Source organism: Delphinus delphis, chromosome 1 (genome assembly GCF_949987515.2).
Source record: "Delphinus delphis chromosome 1, mDelDel1.2, whole genome shotgun sequence".
Classification (NCBI taxonomy): domain Eukaryota; kingdom Metazoa; phylum Chordata; class Mammalia; order Artiodactyla; family Delphinidae; genus Delphinus; species Delphinus delphis.
In genome coordinates, this window is record NC_082683.1 from 75,629,250 (window position 1) to 75,652,909 (window position 23,660).

The following is a 23,660-nucleotide window of genomic DNA, read 5'->3' on the forward strand; positions in this document are numbered from 1 at the left end:
AATATATGTAAATTTCCTAGCGTAGGGCCCAGCAAATAGTTAATACTCAACAGTCTAAGTTGTCCTTCCCAGTTTTTTTTTTTTTTTTCTGTACGCGGGCCTCTCACCGCTGCGGCCTCTCCCACTGCGGAGCACAGGCTCCGGACGCGCAGGCCCAACGGCCACGGCCCACGGGCCCAGCCCCTCTGCGGCACACGGGATCCCCCCGGACCGGGACACGAACCCGCGCCCCCTGCATCCGCAGGCGGACTCCCAACCACTGCGCCACCAGGGAAGCCCTGTCCTTCCCAGTTTTAACTGTAAAATTATGATATTAATTTATATCTACCAGAGTTGTCATGGGGAATAAAAGTGAGGTACCTACTGTAATGCATAAGCACCTATCAAAATGCGTGGCACACGGTAGAAGCTCAATCATTCTGTTCTCTCCTGATTTCCTATCATTTCATTTTCATGTCAACAATATTTGCTAAGCATCTACTTATGTGCACTGGATCTTGAGCAATGAGGGTAAACAAGTCAAATGTCATCCCGGCCCTCACAGAATTTATAATCTGGTGTTAAGGAAAAGACAAATTAGTCATTTAATTACAATCAGAAGGTAAGAAGAAAGCCTTCATTACCAAATCAGCTTTTAACTCTGCCAATGCAGTGTTAGGCACTGGGAATACAAAGGTTATATGTGCTTACTTTAGTTTACTTTGAGAAATTAATTAGGAAAGCCTGTCTACAGCATGATCACAGGTGTCTCAATGAGGTCCTGAACACCCCTCAGTCCCATCTGTCATTTGGGTTCTATTGTTTCTGTGTAGTTTTGTTTTTTTTTTTTTTGTTTTTTGGGTTTTTTTTTATGGTACATGGGCCTCTCACTGTTGTGGCCTCTCCCGTTGCGGAGCACAGGCTCTGGACGCGCGGGCTCAGCGGCCATGGCTCACGGGCCCAGCCACTCCGCGGCATGTGGGATCTTCCCGGACCAGGGCACGAACCCGTGTCCCCTGCATCGGCAGGTGGACTCTCAACCACTGCGCCACCAGGGAAGCCCATTTCTGTGTAGTTTTTATCCTTCTTGGCTCAGAAAGTAATTAATGTCTGTCAATGAGTATTTTGCTGTTGCAACATTCACATTCCTAAAATATGAGTGGTAAATTGTTGTTTACTACAGTTCAAGTGGAGGGTAGCATCAGTATTCTTGGCAACAGAATGTGGCCCAGTGAAGGGGAGATGCTAATAAACTCTTCACCTGGTTGCTGTCATAGAAAATCTCTTGCAGGTTCATGCAGGTGTAAAGCAGCTATTTACTTGAAGTGATTTTTAGAACACTGTGTTCAAGCTTACCTGCCCGTGCAAAGCTCCCCTATGGCTTACCTTGGACTCCCTCTTCCCCTCCTTCATTATCTACTTCCCATTGGTAAATTCATTTCTTCAGGTTCAATTCAATATGACAAATATTTATTAAGTGCTATTGTGTGCATATCCTCCGGAATCTAACATTTCAAATATTCCTTGTGTGGAAGCAAAGTTCTTAGCCCTCCATGAGGTAGGGAAACCTATAAAAGATGCTAAAAGAGAGACCATCAGCAGAGGTCCAGCAGTGCCAGTACACTCAACCAAGGAAGGTGTGTTAAGCTGACAAGAAAGGCCTGGCAGGGATGGACATGACTGAGTACTGAACAGTATAACACTTCTTTTGAGCTTATTCTACTTCATATCCTCAAAATAATAAGTATTAACATCTCATACATGAAACATCATGAAAGAACTGTATAAGACACAAACCAAGAGAACTGTATAAGACACAAACCAAGGAAATGCCTAAGTTCCCAGTGATTTAACACTTGGCCATGTTGTTATCACTCACTTTCCTTATGGAGCACCATTGCTCCCCTTGCCTCATTTGCTACTCTAACATGTAGCTTAAACGAGTGATTTAGGACCTTTCCTCCCTTGCCATGGCACCTAACACTGGACATGCCAGTCACAAAGTCCTAACACCCTGGCCACACAGATTGGTTCAGTGGGTGAGCACATGGCTTAAGCCAATGAAACCAGAGTCCCTTGCCATGTTTGTTTAAGCTGAGGTAGGTGATAATAAGCTCTTTTTTCTCAGGTGGTGAAGCTGGAAAAACATGAGCCTAGAACTGTCAGCAGCCAAGGTTCTTGATTTGTGGAGAAAGTCAGTCTGGAAGATGGATGCTAACATGATGACAGAAACAAAAGCAAGAAACAGAGTGTGATTCCTGCTCATCTTGCGGCTCCCTATATCAAACATTACCCCTATTTCTAATATGGTAATAAACTTGGCATGTCCAAGGAACTGAAACCAAGTGCATGAGGAGACAGTGAAGCAGATTAGTATATCTCAACAGTAATGAAATTTTGTGTATGTTAATATATCTCCATACTGGGTAAATATTAAAATCATCTGGAAGGTTTATAAAAACATCAGTATGGATTTTCACTTATAGTAATGTTGATTTGGCAATTCAAATCAACCTTCCCTCTTCTATTCAATATTCCTCTGGAGATTCTAGTAGTGCAATAACCTGAGAAAAGAAATAAAAGTCATTGAGACTAGAAAAGAAGTAAAAGTCTCCTTGTTTGCAAATGACATGATCATCTATGTGGAAAATCCAACCTCTTCTACAAAACAGCTATAAAACTAATATGTGATTTTAGCAAGGTTGCATTATACAATAACAATTTTCAAAAATATCAATCATACTTCTATACACTAGCAAAAAAATAGAAAAACTTTTAAAATGCCATTTATAACAATATCAAAATATGAAATACAGAAATAATATAACAACTGTAAAAAAAACTTGTACACTGCAAACTACAAAACATGCTACGAGAAGTTAGAGAAGACCTAAATAAATAGAGCACTAAATCATATTTATGCCAGAAGACTCAACATTGCTAAGATGATACTTTTCCTAAAAATTACCAGTAAGTTTGACAAAATCTCACCAGGTTTTTTGGTAGAAAGTGAGAAGACAATCCTAAAACTTATGTGGAAATTGCAAGTAACTAGAGTAACCAATTTCTTTTTTCTGAAAAATAAGAAAGTTGGAGGACTCACATTGTCTGATTTCAAGACCTACTACAATATAAAACAACAGTAGACTGAAAACTATAAGACATTGATGAAATTGAAGAAGACACAAATAAATGGAAAAATATTCCATGCTAATGGACTGGAAGAATTAATATAGTTAAAATGTTCATACTACCCAAAGCAATTCAGTACAATCCCTATCAAAATTCCAGTGGCATTTTTTTTTTACCAGAAATAGGAGGGGAAAGTTCTAAAATTTGTATGAACCACAAAAAGACCCCAAATAACCAAAGCAATCTTGAGAAAGAAGAACAAATCTGGAGACATCACATTTTCTGACTTCAAACTACATTCAAAGCTATAGTAATCAAAACACTTTGGCATTGGCATAAAAACAGACGCATAGATCAAAGCAATGAATAGAAGGACCCCAAATAAACCCATGGATATATGTTCAATTAATTTATGACAATGAGGCCAAGAATATAAAATGGGGAGAGGATAGTCTCTTCAATAAATGGTGTTGGGAAAACTGGACAGCCACATGCAAAAGAATGAAACTGGATGACTATCTTTCACCATACATAAAAATCAACACAAAATAAATTAAAGACTTAAATTAAGACCTGAAACTATAAAACCAGAATAAAATATAGGAAGTTCTTTAATATTGGTATTTGTAGTGATGTTTTGGATTTGACACCAAAAGCAAAGGCAGCAAAAGCAAAAATAAACAAGTGGAACTATGTCAAACCAAAAAGTCTCTGCAGAGCAAAGGAAACCATCAGCAAAATGAAAGGTCAAACTACTGAGTGGAAAAAAACAAACAAATAAAACTACTGAGTGGGAGAAAATATTTGTAAATCATATATTTGATAAGGGGTTAACATCCAAAATATATAAATAAGCCATATAGATCAATAGAAAAAATTCAATTTAAAAACGAGTAGAGGAACTGAATAGATATTTTCAAAAGAAGACATACGAATGACCAACAGGTACGTGAAAAAGTGCTCAACATCACTAACTACCAGGGAAATGCAAATCAAAACCACAATAAGATAACATCCCATACCTGTTAGAATGCTATCATCAAAAAGACAAGGGATAAGAAGTGTTGGCAGTGATATGGATAAAAGGGAGCCCTTGTGAACTGTTGAGGGTGGTGCAGACACTATGGAACCAGTATGGAGTTTCCTCAAAAAATTAAATATAGAATTGTCATATGATCCAGCAATTCCACTTCTGGGTATTTATCCAAAGGAAATGAAAACATTAACTCAAAAAGATATATGTACCACCATGTTCATTGCAGCATTATTCATAATAACCAAGATATATAAACAACGTGTGTGTCAACAGATGAATGGATAAAGAAGATGTGGAAGGTATGTACAATGGATATTATTCAGTCATGAGAAAGGATGAAATGCTGTCATTTGTGACAACACAGATGGACCCTGAGGGCATTATGCTAAGTGAAATAAGCCAGCCAGAGAAAGACAAATACTGCATGGTATTACTTATATATGGAATCTAAATTTTTAAAAGTCAAAGTCATAGAAACAGAGATTAGAAAAGTGGTTGCCAAGAGCTGGTGGGGGGGTGGGAAGTGTGGTAAATATGGAAAGGCAGGTAGAAGGGTACAAATTTTCAGCTATAAAATGAATAGGGTCTGAGGATCTAATATATAACATTATAAATATAATAAATAACACTGTTGTGTAATTGGAATTTGCTAAGAATGTACAACATAAATTTCTCACACACAAAAAGATAAGTATATGAGGTAATGGATGTGTTAATTAACTAGATGAGGGGAATTCTTTCACAAAACACACATATTTTAAATCATCATGATATATCACAATTTTACAAAATCAGAAGCAAGCAACATAATCACAGTAGTAAGTCCTTACATATCAATAATCACTCTAAATATAAGTGGATTGAATTCACCAATCAAAAGGCACAGAGTGGCTGGATGCATAAAAAGATAAGACCAACTATATGCTGCCTCCAAGAGACTCATTTCAGCTCTAAAGATACTTATAGGCTTAAAGTGAAGAGATTAAAGAGGATATCTTTTAAAGTGCAAGCAAAATGAAGGTGAGTATAGCCAAAGTTATATCAGACAAAATAGACTTCAAGCCAAAAATGGTAATAAGAAACAAAGAAGGTCATTATACAATAATAAAAGGGTCAAAACATCATGAAATACAAGAATTGTAAATATATATGCACCCAGTATCAGAGTACTAAAAGATATTAAGAAAATACTAACAGATCTAAAGAGAGAAAGAGACAACAATACAATAATAGGACAATACAATAGTAGGACACTTCAAAACCCCACTGTCAGCAATGAATAGACCATCCAAACAGAAAATGAACAAAGAAACATTGAAATTGAACCTACTCCAGAACAAATGGACTTAACAGACATATATAGAACATTCCACCCAACAGCAGTAGAATATATTGATACATTCTCCTTGAGTGCACACAGAACATTGTCAAGATAGAACATGTGATAGAACACAAAACAAATCTTTGCAAATTTAAGAAGACTGAAATCATACCAACTATATTTTCTGACCACAATGGCATGAAACTAGAAGTTATCAACAAGAGGAAAGCTGGAAAACCCACAAATATGTGGAAATTAAACAATACCCTTCTGAACAACCAATGGGTAAAAGAAGAAATCAATAGAGAAATAAAAAATTATCTCAAAACAAATGAAAATGGAAATAAAACATATCAAAATTATGAGATGCAGCAAAAGCAATTCTGAAAGGAAAGTTTATAGCAATAAATACATATAATATTAAGAATTGGAAAGATCTCAAATAAACAACCTAACTTTACACTTCAAGGAACAAGAAAAAGAAGAACAAATTAAGCCCAACATTAGCAGAAAAAAAGGAAGTCATAAAGATCAGAATGGAAATAAATGAAATAGAGACCAGTAAAACAATAGAAAGGATTAATAAAAGCAAGAGCTTGTTCTTCAAAAAGATAAACAAAATTGACAAACCTTTAGCTAGACTGAGAAAAAAAACATATAAAATTAGAAATGAAAAAGAAAACATGAAAACTGATACTATAGAAATTCATAGGCTCAAAGAGCCTATTATGAACAATTATATGCCACCAAATTAGATAAAATTCTAAAAGCACATAACCTGCCAAGACTGAATCAGGAAGAAATAGAAAATTTGAACAGAATGATAACTAGTAAAGAGATTAAATCAGTAATCAACCTCCCAACACAGAAAACTCCAGAACCAGATGGCTTCACTGATTAATTCTTCCAAACATTCAAAGAAGAATTAACACCAATCCTTCTCAAACTCTTCCAAAAAATTGAGGAAGAGGGAATACTTCCAAACTCACTCTATGAGGCCAGCATTATGCTGACACCAAAGACAGATAAGGACACCACAAGAAATGAAAACTACAGACCAATATCCCTGATTAATATAGATTGCAAAAATTCCCAAAATATTAGCAAACCCAATTCAAGAACACATAAAAAGGATTATTAATCACGACAAAGTGAGATCTATTTCTGGTATACAAGGATGGTTTAACACACATTAATCAATAAATGTAATATATCACATTGGTAAAATGAAAGATAAAAATCACATGATTATCTCAATAGATGCAGAAAAAGCATTTGACAAAATACAACATTCTTTCACGATAAAAACCCTCGGCAGACTGAGTATAGAAGGAACATACCTCAATATAATAAGGCCATGTATGAGAAACCTACACCTAATATTTATACTCAATGGAGAAAAATGGGAAACTTTTCCTCTAAGATCAAGAACAAAACAAGGATGCCCACTCCTATTCAATATTTTACTGGAAGCCTTAGCTAGAGCAATTTGACAAAATAAATAAAATGTATCAAAATCAGGAAGAAAGAAGTAAAACTGTTGTTATTTGCAAATGATATGATTCTGTACATAGAAAATCCCAAAGACTCAAACAAAAACTGTTGGCACTAATCAAAAATTTCAGTCAAGTTGCAGGATACAAAATAAACATACAGAAATCAGTTGCATTTCTATACACTAAGAATGAAACATCTGAAGAAGAAATAAAGAAAATTATCCTTAGAAAAAGAAAGCAAAAAAAAATCCCATTTAAAATTGCATCAAGAAGAATAGAAACACAACATTGTAAATCAACTATACTTCAATAAAAATTTTTTTAAAAGAATAGAATATTTAGAAGTAAATTTAATCAAGGAGGTGAAAGACTAATACTCTGAAAACTATTAAACACTGATGAAGGAAATTGAAGATGATATCCTGTGTTCATGGACTGGAAGTATTAGCATTGTTAAAATGTCCATACTACTCAAAGCATATACAGGTTTAATGCAATCCCTATCAAAATACCACAATATTTTTCACAGAACTAGAACAAATAATCCTAAAATTTATATGGAACCACAAAAGACCCTGAAATTTCAAAGAAATCTTGAGAAAAGAGAACAAAGCTGGAGGTATCATGCTCCCTTACTTCTGACTATACTACAAAGCTACAGTAATCAAAACAGAATGGTATTGCACAAAAACAGACACATAGATCAATGGAACATAATAGAGAGCCCCAAAATAAACCCACACACTTATGGTCAATTAATCTATAACAAAGGAGACAAGAACATACAGTGGAGAAAAGACAATCTCTTCAATAAGTGGTGCTGGGAAAACTGGACAGCTATCTGTAAAAGAATGAGATTAGAACATCATATCCAAAAATAAACTCAAAATGGATTAAAGATCTGAATGTAATCAAGCCTGAAACCATGAAACTCCTAGAAGAGAATAGGGGCAGAACACTCTTTGACAAAAATTGCAGCAATTATTTTTTTTTAGAGCTGTCTCCTAAAAAAAGCAAAACAAGCAAAAGTAAACAAATGGGACCTAACTAAGCTTAAAAGCTTTTGCACAGCAAAAGAAACTGCTGACCAAATGAAAAGACAACCTACTGAATGAGAGAAAAATATTTGCAAGTGATATGACCAATGAGGAGTTAATAACCAAAATATATAAACAGCTCTACAACTCAATATCAAAAAAACAATCCAATTTTAAAATGGGCATAAAACCTGAATAGACATGTTTTCCAAAGAATATATTCAAGTGGTCAACAGGTAAATGAAAAGATGACCAACACTGCTAATCACTGGAAAAATGCAAATCAAAACCACTATGAGATATCACCTCACACCTGTCAGAATGACTATCAGCAAAAAGTATACAAATAATAACTGTTGGCAAGGTTGTGGAGAAAAGGGAATTTCCTCAAAAAAATAAAACTAGAACTATGTTGTCATTTGTAACAACATGGATGGACCATGCGAATATTATGCTAAGTGAGATAAATCAGAGAATGACAAGTACTGTATGATATCACTTATATGTGGAATTTAAACAAGCCAAAACTGTAAAAACAGAGAATAAAATTGTGGTTATTAAGGGATGGGGTTAGGGGGACAGGACAAATGTTGTTTAAGGGTAAAAACTTACAACAAGTAGTAAATAAACCCCAGAAATCTAATATGCAGTATAGTGAATATTGTATTATAATCATCAAACTTGCTAAGAGTCTAGAATTTAATTATTCCAACTACTAAACACAAAGAATAATTATATAACATAATAGAGGTGCTAATTATTGCTACAATGGCAATCAGGTTACAATATATAAATATATCTAATTAACATATATATATTAAATTACACAATTTAAATTTATATATACAATATATTTAGATTTTAGATTTTTTAAATGAATAAATGAATATCTCTTACAACTCTGTTTGCCAATCATGCCTCAATAAAGCTAGAGGGAATAAAGGAACTGATCCACAGTCAACCAATCAATCAATAAAACTACAGTAATCAAAGGAGTGTGTGGTATTGGTAAAAAGATAGACACATAGATAAGTGTAACAGAATAAAACGTCCAGAAATAGACCTACACAAATATAGTCAACTGATTTTTGACAAAAAAATGAAAAGGCAATTTAAATGAGAAAGTACCAATTCAACAAATAATGCTGAAAAAATTGGACGTCATAGGCAAAAAAAGTAATAATATTTGTAATACATATCTAAGACCTCATACAAAAATTCTCAAAAATGGATCATAGATCTAAATATGAAACATAAAACTATAAAATTTCTAGTAGAAAAGCAATTAGAAAATCTATATGCTTTTGGTTTGGAGATGAGTTTTTAGATATGAACCAAAAGCATGATCTATTAAAAAAATTTGATAACTTTAAAAAAATGAAAAATTTTGCTCTGAAAAAGATACCCTGGGGAAAAAATATTTTACCATATCCAATAAAGAACTTATAACTCAACATTAAAAATATAAACAACTCAGTAAAAAGTGAGCAATAGAATCTGAACAGATCTATTCAGAAATAGATCACCAAAGAAGATATACAGGTGGTAAATAAGCACGTGAAAAGACAGGTTTGCCTGCAATAATATTACCATGATGTTCTAATGGTGATTTCCATTTTTTCATTCTTTCTATATTCATTGCAATGCTTTAAATAAGATTTATCCTTTCTCCTTTCCCCCTATTTTTATTCATATCACATGGACTCAGAAATATTTATTTTATTCTTTAATTTATAATTGAATACTATCATTAATTTTAAAAATTGAGTTAAAATTCACATAATATAAATTTACCAGTTTAAATATTTTAAAGTGTAAAGCCTTAACTATACATTAAGTAGGCAGCCATGTGGTAATATTTGAGATTAGAAAAACTTTGTTGCTAGAATTAACTCCAGGTGCCATGGTCTTAAAAATCCTACCACTGAAGACATATTCTTTTCAATTGATTTTTTATAATGTAGAATGCAACTAATCCAATTCAATGTCTTTTAGTACATTCACAATGTTGTGCAACCATCATCATTATCTAACACTAGAACATTTCATCACCCCAGAAAGAAATCCTACACCCACTAAGTAATCACTTCCTATTTCTTCTCCCCTCCCCTAAGCCCCTGGTAATGACTAGGCTACTTTCTACCACCATGGATTTACTTATGTTAGACATTTCATATAAATGGAATCATAAAATACATGGCCTTTGTGTCTAGATTCTTTAACTTGGCATAGTGGTTTTAAAGTTCATTTATGTTATAGCATATAACAGTACTTCATTACTTTTTATGGCGGAATAATATTCCACTGTGTGGCTAAATCACATTTTGTTTATCTGTTCATCAGTGGATGGACATTTGGGTTGTTTCCACTTCCTCAGGATACTTTTGCCCTATATAGCAGGGGTCCCCAACCCCTGGGCTGTGGACTGGTACTGGTCCTCGTCCTGTTAGGAACTGGGCTGCACAGCAGGAGGCAAGGAAGCAAAGCTTCATCTGCCACATCCCCCTCGCTCACATTACAGCCTGAACCATTGCTCACATTACCACCTGAACCATCCCCTCCCACTGTCTGTGGAAAACTTGTCTTCCACAAAACCAGTCCCTGGTGCCAAAAAGGTTGGGGACTGCTGATGTAGAGAATTCTTAATCAGCAGGTTTTCTTCTTTCATCATTTTGATTAAATCATCCCACTGCCTTCTGGTTTTTGTGGTTTCTGATGAGAAATCAGCCCTTAATCTTATTGAAAAATTTCTTGTATGCTTCTCAGCATAAATCTCTGAATTTATTCTATTTAAGGTTTGATCTTCTTGGATATGTAGATTCATATCTTTCATCAAATATGGGCAATAAACTTCAAAAAACCCTTGAGCATTATCTACTCTAGTTGAACATATGTATACCCAATGACCCAGAAATGCCACTCCTAATTATATACCCCAAAATAATATGTGCACATGTGCACTAAAAGACTTGTTAAAAATGTGTTATTAATAAAAGTCAAATACTTTAAACAAGTTTTTTATTGTCCACTCAGAGTTTACACAAATGTTTATTGCAATCTTATTCATAATAACCAAAAAGTAGGAGGAAAAAATAAATGTTCTTCTACTGGTAAATGGATAAGCAAATTGTAGTTTTTTCATCCAGTGAAATTCTATTCAACAATAAATAGTAGTGAACAATATGCAACAATATGGATGAATCTCAAAAACATGCTGACTGAAAGGAACCAGACACCAAAAACAAAACAAACAAAACACCAAAAAACATAATGTACAATTCCATTTATGAAATTCTAGTAAGTATAAACTAATATACTGGCAGAAATTAGATTAGTGGTTGCCCAGGGCTGTGGCTGGGAAAGGAGAACTGACTAAAAGGGGATACTAGGGAACTATTTGACATAATGGAAATGTTCTATACCTTGACTGTGATTATAGTTACATGGGTGTATAAGTTTTCAAAATTTACAGAAATGTATGCTGAAAATGGATACATTTTTGTATGTAAATTATACTTTAATAAAGTTGATTTTCTAAATAGATCATTCTAGCTACCACGAGGAAATTGGATTTTGGCCAGACAATGGTGGAAGCAGGTACACTAATTAAGAGGTTATTGCAGAGATAATAGTAGCTTGGATGAGTGTGGTAATCACAATGATAATAGTTAATGTGTATATGACATTTATTATGTGCCAGGCACTGTTCTCTGTACTTTGTATGCATTGGTTTATTTCATCCTCCCACTAATCATATGAAGTAGGTACTGTTATTAGGTACTGTTATGATGTTAAAGTACAAAAAGCTTAAGTGACTTGTGTAGTACGTAGAAAAGCTGGTAGTTTGGCTTCAATTCATACACTTAAACATTATGCTCTACTGGATAGATTCAGAACAAATTTTGAAGGTACGGTTGCCAGAAGTTACTGATATGTAAGATGTGCTATGCAAGCTAAAGAGAAGACTCAAAGATGATGATTCCATAATGGGATGAAGAAAACTGGGAAAGTATCATGATTGAAGGGTGTAAAATGAAGAGGCCTCCATTAAACAAGTGAAAGCAAAATTGGACTCTTGTGTTTGTTAAGCAAAAAAGAGCTTTGTTTCCAGGTGAAGCCTCTGAAGAAAACAAACCACTATCATTTGGGGTTTCCAAGAGCAAGTAGTTCAGGAAATGGTGGAATATCACAAGTGGGAGCATTTAGGGATTGACTGACCTATAGCCCAGAGTATGGTCATTGAAGTTAGGCTGTTGCTGCTGGGCTGGCTTTTAAAGGTGTAAGTCCTAGTAGGAAGTTGTCACTGATCCACTGGGATGGGTATAACATCTGATCTGCTGTTACTGTTTACTGTGACCAAAGATATCCATTTCTTTCTAAGGGAATAAGAATGTGTTATTGTCAAGAAATAAAAAAATACTTAAACTCTGTTTAGGACATGTCACGTTTAAGATACTTAACAGCCATTCCAATAAGGATGTCAAGAAGATAATTAGGTCATATCAATCTGGAATTTCCAGTACATACACATCAAGTCTGAGAGTCATCAGCCAACAAGACTAGATGAGATCACCTTAAGGAGAGAAAGGAGCTAAGTAGAGGCCTAGATGGGGAGAAGTCTCCAAATTTTGTAGATCAGGCATAGTAGGAGGAAAAAACAAACGTGTTTGAGAAGGATTCACCAGGAGGTCTGAAAAACTTTCTGAATATTCAACAAGGTATTTATAGAAAATAGTCAAGTACTTAAAAGGATATAATTGGAATAACTTTACCTGAAAAATTCTGAGCATTCCATTGCAAATAAGTTATAAATAAAGAAAACATGTTTATGTAAATGAAATATAATATCATTGAGTGCCCACTCCATGTCTGGCATTATATAGACACAGAAAGAGTGAGGTGGGTGAGAAGGTTTCTCTCAAAATGAAGGCTTGAATTTATCCTTGCATTCATTCTATCAAAAGAAATATTTATCAAATGCCTTTGAAATACCTGACACATGCTTGATTAACAGAAATATAACTGAACAAGGTAAGCATATTCATGAAATCTAATGGAAAAGACAGCATCAGATACACCATTTTAGTGTATAGAGTGCTTTGGGTACTTAAATCATGGAGAACTAACCTAATCTAAGGGTCGCGGAAAGTCTCTCTAAGAAAGTAAAACTTTAGCTAAAATTTAAGAGGTGAGTAGAGATTCACCAAGAGGGTAGAAAATAATGTCCAAGGCAAAGAGAACAACATGTGCAAAAAGTTGGGGAGGAGATTCTCAGGCAGTCTAGTCTGATCAGAGTGGGAGATGTGGCTGAAGAATTAAGTATGTGGATTTTAATGGGGTGGGGACCTTACAAGTCTCACTAAGGATTTTGGACTTTATCATAAAGTAAATGGGAATAACATAATCAGAGCTTGTTTTCAAAATCTCACTGTTGTAGGTGATATAATCTATATAATTAAAAGTGTCTGTGGGATCACAGAAGAGGAAAAGATCAATTGATCAGGTAGGCTCCCAAGGGAAGAAACATTTGAATTGAGTTTTGAAGCATGGGAGAGATTCTACCAGGCAGCAAAAGAGAAAAGGCATTCCAGGAAGGGGAAACAACAAGGGCAAAGACTCCAGTATACAAAAAGAGCTGGGCATGCTGGGGAACAGGAAGCAACCATGAAGGACTACAGCAGAAAGTGGAGAGAACATGGCAGAAAATAAGGCCAAGGGGTTCATCCCTGACATCTATGTACTAATGGTACAGTATGGAACAAATACCATATATTTAAATATTTAAAAGTTATAAATCATGCTAACAAAATATTATATAAAATTTGTTCTCCTCTCTACATACCTTCATATTCAAAAATATGGTGAATAAGAGGTTGTTTAGTATAGGTGAATATGGTAAATTTACATTCATTCAGGCCTTTATTTACACTTAACAGTCCAAGTATTATTATATCTTTACGGGAAGTTTGCCAAGTCACCCAGTTCTAAATCAAAGTTCATTAACCCGTATGACTAAGGAAGTTATGTAAATCTTGCCAGATAACACTAATTAACAGGCAAGTGCTGGGTTCTAGGCCTAGTTGCTTTTTTTTTTTTTTTTTTAATGATTCTAGTAGTCACAGCATATCTGACAAGAGTAATCAGATATGGATATAAAACTGAAAAGTTTGTCAAACTCTTTACTAAATGTAAAAATTGTAAACTGCTTTTGAGTGAGGTTAGTCCCAGTGGAATCTTATAGGATCTTACATGGCATAAAAACAAATTCTTTACTATGTAAACACAATTATTTAATGTTTTGTGATTCCAAAGTCTAACAATATCACAGTTTCCTTCATCATTTCTGTTGATTCTTCCTCAAAATTCAATATTGCATGATGCCTGTATAGAAAAACATTACAGCACTAATTTAAGAATTTTAAAAAATCAGAATTGTACTAAAGTTTGCCTTTACTGCAGTATTAATAAAACTTAGTATGCATTTTAGAAGTATAAGCAAGATTTCAAGGGAAAAGATTAATTTCCTGACAAAGAATTGATTAAAATCATTCTCATGATACCTAGCGTAATGTATTGTACATAGTAGGAATTCACAAACATCTATTAAATGCATGGCTGTTGAGTGAATTCTTATTCATTGATTAGTGAATATGTAACTCCTAAAATAATAACGCTTTCATACTGGGGTCTTTAGAGACCATTGATTCTAACACTTTCACTGTCAAGATGCAGATGCAGAAGCCCAAAGAAGTTTAGTAAGCTGCTCAATTTCATCCTTCTAGGTATTTCAGAATGTTTAAGTCACAAGTTTCAGTTTCTAAAACTACTAGAACAATAAAATAGGTGTGTGTTAGGCCATTGTTAGCCAAGAAGTACAAATTTTTGGACATCATAGGAAAGAGAGCATATGTAGCAGAAGTCTATTTGTTTGTTCACCCATCATTTTATACATGTTGCTCCCTTAGAAGCTACCAGCCATCTCATAACCACTGATTGATCAATCTTGAGTCCTGAAACGTATTACCCCAATCCTTGGCCATAGTTGCTTGGCTTGGTTGTTGGGATCTTGCCAAAGCTAGGTCAAGCAAGTTTTTTCTCTGAGACTGTTTTAACTTCTCTGATGGAATAAGACAAAAGACAAAAGCTGTTGGTTACTACATTAACCATCACATGAAGGAAATCTATTTGAATTAAGAAAAAAAAAGTGGTCTCAGACCAGTAGTGCACCCAGATAGCTGAAAGACACAAATATAAATCCTTTTTAGAGGGACTCTTTTTAAATTTAGACTTCAAAGATCTTCTGCAAATAAAGGGAAAATGAGCAAATGAAAAGCCAAACATCTCTAAACATAAAGAAAACAAGCCTGGGGGGATTTGAGAAGATGGCGGAAGAGTAAGACACGGAGATCACCTTCCTCTCCACAAATACAACAGAAATACATCTACATGTGGAACAGCTCCCATAGAACACCTACTGAATGCTGGCAGAAGGCCTCAGACCTCCCAAAAGGCAAGAAAACTCCCATGTACCTGGGTAGGGCAAAAGAAAAAAGAACAAACAGAGACAAAAGAATAGGGACGGGACCTGCACCAGTGGGAGGGAGCTGTGAAGGAGGAAGTTTCCACACACTAGGAAGCCCCGTCGCGGGCGGAGACTGCGGATGGCGGAGGGGAAGCGTCTCGGCTGTGGAGGAGAGCATAGCCACAGGGGTGCTGAGGGCAAAGCGGAGAGATTCCCGCACAGAGGATCGGTGCCTAACAGCACTCACCAGCCCGAGAGGCTTGTCTGCTCACACACCGGGGCGGGTGGGGGCTGGGAGCTGAGGCTCGGGCTTCAGTCTGATTGCAGGGAGAGGACTGGGGTTGGCTCCCTGAACACAGCCTGAAGGGGTCTAGTGCGCCACAGCTAGCTGGGAGGGAGTCCGGGAAAAGGTCTGGCCCTGCCGAAGAGGCAAGAGACTTTTTCTTCCCTCTTTGATTCCTGGTGCGCGAGGAGAGGGGATTAACAGCGCTGCTTAAAGGAGCTCCAGAGACGGCTATCAGCGCTGACCCCAGAGACGGGCATGAGACGCTAAGGCTGCTGCTGCCGCCACCAAGAAGCCGGTCTGCGAGCACAGGTCACTATCCACACCTCCCTTCCGGGGAGCCTGTGCAGCCCGCCACGTCCAGGGTCCCATGATCCAGGGACAACTTCCCCAGGAGAACGCACGGCGCGCATCAGGCTGGTGCAACGTCACGCTGGCCTCTGTCGCCGTAGGCTCTCCCCGCATCCGTACCCCTCCCTCCCCCCGGCCTGAGTAAGCCAGAGCCCCCGAATCAGCTGCTACTTTAACCCCGTCCTGTCTGAGCGAAGAACAGATGCCCTCAGGTGACCTACATGCAGAGGCTGGGCCAAATCCAGAGCTGAACCCCGGGAGCTGTGAGAACAAAGAAGAGAAAGGGAAATCTCTCCCAGCAGCCTCAGGAGCAGTGGATTAAATCTCCACAATCAACTTGATGTACCCTACATCTGTGGAATACCTGAATAGACAACGAATCCCAAATTGAGGAGGTGGACTTTGGGAGCAAGATATATTATTTTTCCGCTTTTCCCCTTTCTGTGAGTGTGTATGTGATGCTTCTGTGTGAGATTTTGTCTGTATGGCTTTGCTTTCACCATTTGTCCTAGGGTTCTGTCTGTCCGTTTCTTTTTTTTTTTAACTTTTTAAAAATTATTTTCTTAATAATTATTTTTTATTTTAATTATTCTATCATATTTTATTTTTCTTTCTTTCTTTCGCTTTCTTTCTTTCTTTTCTCCTTTCTTCCTTTCTTTCCTTCTTTCTTTCTTTCTTCTATTTTTTCTCCCTTTTATTCTGAGCCGTGTGAATGAAAGGCTCTTGGTGCTCCAGCCAGGAGTCAGTGCTGTGCCTCTGAGGTGGGAGAGCCAACTTCAGGACACTGGACCACAAGAGACCTCCCAGCTCCACATAATATCAAATGGCAAAAATCTCCCAGAGATTTCCATCTCAACAGCAGGACCCAGCTTCACTCAACGTCCAGCAAGCTACAGTGCTGGACACCATATGCCAAACAACTAGCAAGACAGGAACACAACCACACCCATTAGCAGAGAGGCTGCCTAAAGTCATAATAAGACCACAGAAACCCCAAAACACACCACCAAACGTGGACCTGCCCACCAGAAAGACAAGATCCAGCCTCATCCACCAGAACACAGGCACTAGTCCCTTCCACCAGGAAGCCTACACAACCCACTGAACCAACTTTGGCCACTAGGGACAGACACCAAAAACAACAGGAACTACGAACCTGCTGCCTACAAAAAGGAGACCCCAAACACAGTAAGATAAGCAAAATGAGAAGACAGAAAAACACACAGCAGATGAAGGAGCAAGATAAATACCCACCAGACCTAACAAATGAAGAGGAAATAGGCAGTCTACTTGAAGAAGAATTCAGAATAATGATAGTAAAGATGATGCAAAATCTTGGAAATAGAATAGACAAAATGCAAGAAACATTTAACAAGGACCTAGAAGAACTAAAGATGAAACAAGCAATGATGAACAACACAATAAATGAAATGAAAAATGCTCTAGATGGGATCAATAGCAGAATAACTGAGGCAGAAGAACGGATAAGTGACCTGGAAGATAAAATAGTGGAAATAACTACTGCAGAGCAGAATAAAGAAAAAAGAATGAAAAGAACTGAGGACAGTCTCAGAGACCTCTGGGACAATATTAAACACACCAACATTCGAATTATAGGGGTTCCAGAAGAAGAAGAGAAAAAGGAAGGGACTGAGAAAATATTTGAAGAGATTATAGTTGAAAACTTCCCTAATATGGGAAAGGAAATAGTTAATCAAGTCCAGGAAGCACAGAGAGTCCCATACAGGATAAATACAAGGAGAAACACGCCAAGACACATATTAATCAAACTGTCAAAAATTAAATACAAAGAAAACATATTAAAAGCAGCAAGGGAAAAACAACAAATAACACACAAGGGAATCCCCTTAAGGTTAACAGCTGATCTTTCAGCAGAAACTCTGCAAGACAGAAGGGACTGGCAGGACATATTTAAAGTGATGAAGGAGAGAAGCCTAAAACCAAGATTACTTTACCCAGCAGGGATCTCATTCAGATTTGATGGAGAAATTAAAACCTTTACAGACAAGCAAAAGCTGAGAGAGTTCAGCACCATGAAACCAGCTTTACAACAAATGCTAAAGGAAGTTCTCTAGGCAAGAAACACAAGAGAAGGAAAAGACCTACAATAACGAACCCAAAACAATTAAGAAAATGGGAATAGGAACATACATATCGATAATTACCTTAAATATAGTTGGACTAAATGCTCCCATCAAAAGACACAGACTGGGTGAATGGATACAAAAACAAGACCCATATATATGCTGTCTACAAGAGACCCACTTCAGACCTAGAGACACATACAGACTGAAAGAAAGGGGATGGAAAAAGATATTCCATGCAAATGGAAACCAAAAGAGAGCTGGAGTAACAATTCTGATATCAGACAAAATAAACTTTAAAATAAAGACTATTAGAAGAGACAATGAAGGACACTACATAATGATCAAGGGATCAATCCAAGAAGAAGATATAACAATTGTAAATATTTATGCACCCAACATAGGAGCACCTCAATACATAAGGCAAATACTAACAGCCATAAAAGGGGTAATCGACAGTAACACATTCATAGTAGGGGACTTTAACACCCCACATTCACCAATGGACAGATCATCCAAAATGAAAATAAATAAGGAAACACAAGCTTTAAATGATACATTAAACAAGACAGATTTAATTGATATTGATAGGACATTCCATCCAAAAACAACAGAATACACATTTTTCTCAAGTGCTCATGGAACACTCTCCAGGATAAATCATATCTTGCGTCACAAATCAAGCCTTGATAAATTTAAGAAAATTGAAATTGTATCAATTATATTTTCCAACCACAAAGCTATGAGACTAGATATTAAATCAAAAAAACCTAGAAACAAATGACAATGGAGACACAGCAACCCAAAACCTCTGGGATGCAGCAAAAGCAGTTCTAAGAGGGAAGTTTATAGCAATACAATCCTACCTTAAGAAACAGGAAACATCTCAAATAAACAACCTAACCTTGCACGTAAAGCAATCAGAGAAAGAAGAACAAAAAAACCCCAAAGTTAGCAGAAGGAAAGAAATCATAAAGATCAGATCAGAAATAAATGAAAAAGAAATGCAGTAAATGATAGTAAAGATCAATAAAACTAAAAGCTGCTTCTTTGAGAAGATAAACAAAATTGAAAAACCATTAGCCAGACTCATCAAGAAAAAAAGGGAGAAGACTCAAATCAATAGAATTAGAAATGAAAAAGGAGAAGTAATAACTGACACTGCAGAAATACAAAAGATCATGAGAGATTACTACAAGCAATTCTATGCCAATAAAATGGACAACCTGGAAGAAATGGACAAATTCTTAGAAAGGCACAACATGCCAAGACAGAATCAGGAAGAAATAGAAAATATGAACAGACCAATCACAGGCACTGAAATTGAAACTGTGATTAAAAATCTTTCAACAAACCAAAGCCCAGGATCAGATGACTTCCCAGGTGAATTCTATCAAACATTTAGAGAAGAGCTAACACCTATCCTTCTCAAACTCTTCCAAAATATAGCAGAGAGAGGAACACTCCCAAACTCATTCTACGAGGCCACCATCACCTTGATACCAAAACCAGACAAGGATGTCACAAAGAAAGAAAACTACAGGCCAATATCACTGATGAACATAGATGCAAAACACCTCAACAAAATACTAGCAAACGTAATCCAACAGCACATTAAAAGGATCATACACCATGATCAAGTGGGGTTTATTCCAGGAATGCAAGGATTCTTCAATATACGCAAATCAATCAACGTGATACACCATATTAACAAACTGAAGGAGGAAAACCATATGATCATCTCAATAGATGCAGAGAAAGCTTTTGACAAAATTCAACACCCATTTATGATAAAAACCCTGCAGAAAGTAGGCATAGAGGGAACTTTCCTCAACATAATAAAGGCCATATATGACAAACCCACAGCCAACATCGTCCTCAATGGTGAAAAACTGAAAGCATTTCCACTAAGATCAGGAACAAGACAAGCTTGCCCACTCTCACCACTCTTATTCAACATCGTTTTGGAAGTTTTAGCCAGAGCAATCAGAGAAGAAAAGGAAATAAAAGGAATCCAAATCGGAAAAGAAGAAGTAAAGCTGTCACTGTTTGCAGATGACATGATACTATACAAAGAGAATCCTAAAGATGCTACCAGAAAACTACTAGAGCTAATCAATGAATTTGGTAAAGTACCAGGATACAAAATTAATGCACAGAAATCTCTGGCATTCCTATACACTAATGATGAAAAATCTGAAAGTGAAATCAAGAAAACACTCCCATTTACCATTACAACAAAAAGAATAAAATATCTAGGAATAAACCTGCCTAAGGAGACAAAAGACCTGTATGCAGAAAATTATAAGACACTGATGGAAAAAATTAAAGATGATACAAATAGATGGAGAGATATACCATGTTCTTGGATTGGAAGAATCAACACTGTGAAAATGACTAAACTATCCAAAGCAATCTACAGATTCAATGCAATCCCTATCAAACTACCACTGTCATTTTTCACAGAACTAGAACAAAAAATTTCACAATTTGTATGGAAACACAAAAGACCCCGAATAGCCAAAGCAATCTTGAGAACGAAAAACAGAACTGGAGGGATCAGGCTCCCTGACTTCAGACTATACTACAAAGCTACAGTAATCAAGACAGTATGGTACTGGCACAAAAACAGAAAGATAGATCAACAGAACAGGATAGAAAGCCCAGAGATAAACCCATGCACATATGGTCACCTTATCTTTGATAAAGGAGGCAGGAATGTACAGTGGAGAAAGGACAGCCTCTTCAGTAAGTAGTGCTGTGAAAACTGGACAGGTACATGTAAAAGTATGAGATTAGATCACTCCCTAACACCATACACAAAAATAAGCTCAAAATGGATTAAAGACCTAAATGTAAGGCCAGAAACTATCAAACTCTTAGAGGAAAACATAGGCAGGACACTCTATGACATAAATCACAGCAAGATCCTTTTTGACCCACTTCCTAAAGAAATGGAAATAAAAAGAAAAATAAACAAATGGGACCTAATGAAACTTCAAGGCTTTTGCATAGCAAAGGAAACCATAAACAACACCAAAAGACAACCCTCAGAATGGGAGAAAATATTTTCAAATGAAGCAACTGACAAAGGATTAATCTCCAAAATTTATAAGCAACTCATGCAGCTCAATAACAAAAAAACAAACAACCTAATCCAAAAATGGACAGAAGACCTAAATAGACATTTCTCCAAAGAAAATATACAGGCTGCCAACAAACACATGAAAGAATGCTCAACATCATTAATCATTAGAGAAACGCAAATCAAAACTACAATGAGGGCTTCCCTGGTGGCGCAGTGGTTGAGAGTCTGCCTGCCGATGCAGTGGACACGGGTTAATGCCCCGGTCCGGGAAGATCCCACATGCCGCGGAGCGGCTGGGCCCGTGAGCCATGGCCGCTGAGCCTGCGCATCCGGATCCTGTGCTCCGCAATGGGAGAGGCCGCAACAGTGAGAGGCCCACGTACCGCAAACAAACAAACAAAAAGAAACTACAATGAGATATCATCTCACACCAGTCAGAATGGCCATCATCAAAAACTCTAGAAACAATAAATGCTGGAGAGGGTGTGGAGAAAAGGGAACACTCTTGCACTGCTGGTGGGAATGTGAATTGGTACAGCCACTATGGAGAACAGTATAGAGGTTCCTTAGAAATCTACAAATAGAACTACCATATGACCCAGCAATCCCACTATTGGGCATATACCCTGAGAAAACCATAATTCAAAAAGAGTCATGTACCAAAATGTTCATTTCAGCTTTATTTACAATAGCCTGGAGATGGAAACAACCTACATGTCCATCATCGGATGAATGGACAAAGAAGATGTGGCACATATATACAATGGAATATTAGTCAGCCATAAAAAGAAAGGAAATTGAGCTATTTGTAATGAGGTGGATAGACCTAGAGTCTGTCATACAGAGTGAAGTAAGTCAGAAAGAGAAAGTCTAGTACTGTATGCTAAAACATATATATGGAATTTAAGGGAAAAAAATGTCATGAAGAACCTAGGGGTAAGACAGGAATAAAGACACAGACCTACTAGAGAATGGACTTGAGGATATGGGGAGGGGGAAGGGTGAGCTGTGACAAAGCGAGAGAGTGGCATGGACATATGTATACTACCAAATGTAAAATAGATAGCTAGTGGGAAGCAGCCGCATAGCACAGGGAGATCAGCTCGGTGCTTTGTGACTGCCTGGAGGGGTGGGATAGGGAGGGTGGGAGGGAGGGAGAAGCAAGAGGGAAGAGATATGGGAACATATGTATATGTATAACTGATTCACTTTTTTATAAAGCGGAAACTAACACACCATTGTAAAGCAATTATGCTCCAATAAAGATGTAAAAAAAAAAAAAAGAAGCAAAGAAAAAAGAAGGGCTAATAAAATTCTAAGGGAGTATCTACAAGGAGATTAAGCTACCAATTCACTGTATTCTTCAATTTAAAGTTTGTGTAACAGTTGGTTAAATCCAGCATAATCTCTACAGGAATTAACTATGACATCTAAGAATGGCTGGACTGTAGCATGAGTGGGTGTGTGAGGTTGTGATGTTTCATAAATCTCTGAATCAGTACACCATACCCATAGGTGAAATCTCAACATTTCCTTCTTTAAATCTCACGTTACAAAGAATGGCATTTGCTTTTCATTCATTTTATGTAACTCTTTGAAAGGTAGTATATATAAAAAATAATTTGCTATTACCTCAACACTTCCGTGAGGCATCCAGAAAAATATCTTTCAGGAAGAAGAGGCAACAGGAAAAGAATAAAGAAATAAGTTTTAATAAAGATCATGAAAAGAAACTTGGTTAGAGATTAAGTTTTTGGAATTTTATGACAATATGATTTTATACCTCTGTTGACCATTTCAGTTTCAGATACAACTTAAGAATTGTTTATTGAAAGGTTTTCTGTCAACAAAATTATCAAAAAATGAATAATTGAATTCTGAAAGACCTGTAATTAAGTTTTCATGGCAAAACAGTCATTTGAAAATTCCATTATTCAACCTAAAATTGAAACAAAATAAAAATTCTATTGATTTATAGCAATTAATTATAGCAATCCACATTCTCTTGGATCTTGTACTGTTAAGTACTAGTCTGTAATAGAAACAAAAAGAAACTGCTTTCAAAATAATTTTCTAGGCTGATACTCACTGATTCACCCTTTTGAAAAGTAGTATATGTTGCGTATACTTTAAAAACATGGATTCTGGAACTGGATTCATAGGCAGTGCCTATGTTTTACTATTTCTGTACTCTAAAGAGCAGAACACTGAGCAGTATGGAGATTTCTCAAAAAATAAGAAAAACAGAACTACCATATGATCCAGCAATTACACTCCTCGATATTTAACCAAAGAAAAGAAAAACATGAA